Raw genomic sequence first — 4,579 nt, forward strand, 5'->3', positions numbered from 1 at the left:
AATGCTCAAGTTCAGATTAAATCAACTGCTGCTGACAAAGCCGCTGGTAATTGAGTCACTCTGTGCTGCGAATCCCATTTTTCTTTGCGTGTCATGGTTTGGTTGCTCATTCCTCCCACTAGCTTAACCTGAATTCTGTAATGAGGATGGGGGAACCAGAGCTATTTATTGCAGTGAAGATGGATTTGGGCATTTAGGGCCTCTTACACAGCCTAGCTTCAGCTGCTGAAAGTAAACTCTCATGTGTTGATTTTCCCCTAAAGAGTCATAGGTGCACTTAGTCATGGCTACCCTTATTCTCAGAACGCCACATTGATGGAGCTGTGTTACCTCTGGAGCTCCAGACAGCTCGTATAATAACCGATTTAAGTACCTCTGCATAGTGCTGCATTGCTTAAGGTAGAAATCCCCAACAGACCAACAGGGAAAATGGTCTGAAGTTGCACCAGGGCAGGTTTAGGTTGGACATTAGGAAAAATTTCTTCACCAAAAGGGCTGCCAGGCTCTGGAATGGGCTGCCCAGGGAGGTGGTCGAGTCCCCATCTCTGGAGGGATTTAAAAGAAGGGCAGATGAGGTGCTTAGGGCCATGGTTTAGTGGTGGGATGGCAGGGTTAAGGGAACGTTTGGACTTGATGATCTTAAAGGTCTTTTCCAACCTAAACAATTCTATGATTCTATGATAATACTGAATGATAAACTATGTCAAAGTAAGGTTTAATATCAATTTTTCTCAATAGTCCAAACAGAGCAATTTCTGTGCTTTCTTCCGTATAAACTCACACAAGCCAGATCCTGAAATTCATTGAGAAGAGTTTTGTGCACCTTTTAGTAGCTGTCTAGGTGGGATTTCCCACAGTTTGTTACTTCTGACATGAAATTGAGAATTTCAGCAAAGTTCTCTGAGTTCATGCTGGTTTTAAACATATATTTAAATTTTAAGTATGCACCTACGGTAGATGGAAGGGAAGGCAGTTTTCAGAAAAGAATGAGAGGGAAGATTTTAGTAAGACATATTTATTTTAATTTTTTTTTCTGAGAAAACTGTAATATTCAGCTGTGAAAAATTGGGACCCAACTCCTTCAGCCTGTTCCTCATGCATTATACAAAGGCATTGCATGATTACACCTGATCTCATGAGGTTTGTTGTGTAATGTCATGATGGTTTTTTAGAAGCATAGAATAAGTAGCCTGACAAATCACACTTCACTAATTTTTATGCTAAATAAGGTGTCCCATAATGCAAATAGGAAGTTTTCCCTTTGCTTAGGGAGTTTGCAAGTAGTATTGCAATTGCTTTTGACAAGAACATAGAATAAGCGCTGAGGAAGAACTGTGTTTAAAGAAAATACCCACTTCCAGAAAGTTAGTTAGAGAGAAACAAAATCTTTCAAGTTTGATAAAACCTTTGAGCTAAATTTCATATTTAGCACTGCCAGCTATGACCTTTTAAAAACTTCATACAAAATCAGTCACTGTGTGCAAATAAGTGATGCATATATCTATACATCTTTGATTTAAGATTATCAGTCTTATTTAGCAAGGAATTTAGGACTCAGATAACAGATTTGCTTTCCTCATCATTTTTTTTTTTTTTTTTTATTATGTTAACTCAAAAGATTGTTTGGTTGTAACAGTAGGCAAGGTAGTGAATCCATGTATGTTCATGGAAGTGTACTTGTAGCATAACTGACTTCTCTTCCAGATACTCTGATATTTTGAGATTTAGTGAGCATTTTGATGAGATGAACTATTTGATCTGTTTCAGCACTTCATGAGTATCAAAGATAATTTAGGGGATGGAGGCGTGTTATGGCTTCATTAAAAAACGATCTGTTTATGAATTATTTTTTTTTTTGTAATTACAGAATCTTACAGGTAAATAGGGTTTGGACTAGATAATAGTAAGTATCCGTTGTTGTTCATGGTGACCAGTGGAGCTGTGCTGTCATTCAGTGTGGGTAAATCAAGCTGTTATATGTGGAAGTCGTTTGAAGTGATCTACAATAAGCAGAGAGCTGAGAGAGCCTGTAGAGCTTTTTGTATTGAAGGGATGGTGGTCAATGTAATTTATAGAAAATTAAAAGAGTAAGAATTCAGTGAGTAATTAATTGAAAGAGGGATGTGGACCAACTTCCACATTGTAAATGAGGCAGCAACAGTTGGATACATGACCTTGCAGAATTTATGGTGAGAAAGGGACAAATGGAAAGATTTCTGGGACTAGTTGAGGGCAGGTCCTGTTGTGAAATAGTGCAGAGGCACAAAGGCTGTTCACCAGAATTTATGGCCATCAACGTCACCTATCCAAGAATACTCTCAACAGCTTTGATCCAGCAAAGTGACCTTATCATAGAATCATAGAATCACAGAATGTTTTGGGTTGGAAGGGACCCCTAGAGCCCACCCAGCCCAAACCCCCTGCAGGGAGCAGGGACACCTTGAACCACATCAGGTTGCTCACAGCCCCGGCCAACCTGGCCTGGAATGTTCCCAGGGATGGGGCCTCCACCCCCTCTCTGGGCAACCCCTGCCAGGGTTTCACCACCCTCAAATGTCCATTTAGTGCCTTGTTTTACATACCTGTGATGGTTACTGTAAGGTAGAACGTTACCCGCCTCCCTTGATCAGACAGACTGTCCCAGTTCCACTTCTGTGACTACTAACGGGGTTGTTGGCACAGATTTATTTTATTTCTCTGTGGACGATTTGTAATGTTTGTTTCTATTTCTGCAGTGACTGGGTAGGGTAAGGTGAACTGAAAGCAGTTATGAAAGCTCCGGGAAAAATATATGAAAGTGCGGTAATCAGAGTAGGTTTCTTTTAAGCTTGACTGAGTATAGAAGCTTTCATTCTCAACCCTTGAAAAGCGGTCTTAGGTAATACTATTGGGTTCATTGTTTATGCAGTATGGTATTAAACCTGGTATTAAATTAGGTTAGAACAAACACAGCTGCTGTTTCTACCACCTGTTTTATTAAGAAAATGAAATGTTGGGCAGCCCTTGAAGGCCATATGGTTCTTTCAGAAAGACTTTGTGACCCTTACTTCTACCAAAAGAACACTGAAGGTAATATGCAGCGTTTGTCATTTGAAATCTCGTTCCAAAGAAATAAGGGCACTGAGGTGTTTGTTTAGAGATCTTATGTAGAGATTTAAGAGTAATTATTTATTTAATTTCCCTGAAAACCTATTCAACTTGATCGGAGAGCTGTATATACAAAGAGGGTGATTTATCAGATGTATTACAACTGATAAGTAGTATCTATGTAATGGCTGTCACTGTAAAGTGAAGATTAGAAGGCTGGTAAACAAATAATAAAAACGAAGCACTGTTTCATGATAACAGCAATTTTATGTTGCTGTGTTTTTGCGTACAAGGGTTTCATGACAAACTATTAACTTGACGTATTATGTTTAAAAGGTAATATGGAAGAGGATTTATGTAGTTACTTTATACGATACTGGATGTGGTATTGACGTGACCCATTGGTAGCTGAGTAGCATTTTTGAAGTAAAAGCAGCAGGAAATGCTCTTTCTAGCACTGTCTGGGTTTTGTGTTGGTTTATGCTTTGTTGTCTTGAGAAACGAGGTAAGTGACAGGGATTAATTCAATCATACAAAACTGTTCCCTAACACAGGTGTTAGGGTTGAGATGTCATTTTCCTTTTGGTGTAGCATATATCGCTAAATGTGTAAGGAAGTTAACAGTTCTACATATTAGAATCATGAGACATAAATGTTTCATTAACAGATGTAAATATTTTTTAAATCTCAAAAGCATAGTGTTTGCTTTTAATGAACTTCCGCTTCGGAAATTTTGAATGGTCTTTAGTCATTAATATTTCGTCTAGAATCCAAAACAAATGAAAATTTTCCCAAGCAAGAGATGTGCTCCTTTGGAGGCAGAAGCGGTGCCCCGCGTGATGGGATGTTTTGTAAAAGCTGCTGATCTGCCCAGTGGCAAGATGCTGCGACACTGGGTAAGGGGCTGCTTCTATGCAATGCCTCTTGGGTTTGGAGGTTTTTTTCCTACCTAAATATAGGAAGCAATTCCTCTTTTCTGTCTCAAAGGGAAAAAAATTGATAACCTTGCTTAGTCCTTTAATCAGTACTGAGTGCTGAGGGGCACTCAAGGACTGTGCAGGCATGTGGGTTTGACCAGCCTACCACCCTGTTCTGAGCCTGGTTAAGGTCATGGGGGGTGCAGCGTGGAAGGCTTTCATATGAAGTTGTGTTTATCTGTAGTCTGTCTCAGTCTATCAGACTATCTCGTACCTTGCATGTTACAGAAGAAAGGGAGAACAGTGAATAATGACTGAAGAGTGGGAGATGGATATAAAACACTGGCATGTCCTTGGTCACCCTCTGGGGAATGCTGTTCAGTACTTATGAATCATTGTGCACCTTCATTTGTGTGCCGTTCAATGCCTGAGGAGAACTTGTTTTAAAAGGGAAAAAATGAAATGGATAAATAATCATTCACTTGTGTTTTACTCACTGGCAGTTATTGGGGGGGTGGGGGAAATTAAATGTATCACAGAAAAAAACCAGTCATATCGGTTTCCTCGTGCGCGGT

At 39.6% G+C, this 4,579-nt stretch overlaps 1 protein-coding gene across 2 annotated transcripts in view; it reads left to right on the forward strand.

Annotated features, from left to right (window-relative positions):
* The window catches only part of BTBD9 (BTB domain containing 9), a 133,269-nt gene that overhangs the window by 83,612 nt on the left and 45,078 nt on the right, over positions 1–4,579 (forward strand). The gene's annotated exons all lie outside the window — the stretch shown is intronic.

Source organism: Egretta garzetta, unplaced genomic scaffold, assembly GCF_000687185.1.
Source record: "Egretta garzetta isolate BGI_Z169 unplaced genomic scaffold, ASM68718v1 scaffold491, whole genome shotgun sequence".
Taxonomy (NCBI): Eukaryota; Metazoa; Chordata; class Aves; order Pelecaniformes; family Ardeidae; genus Egretta; species Egretta garzetta.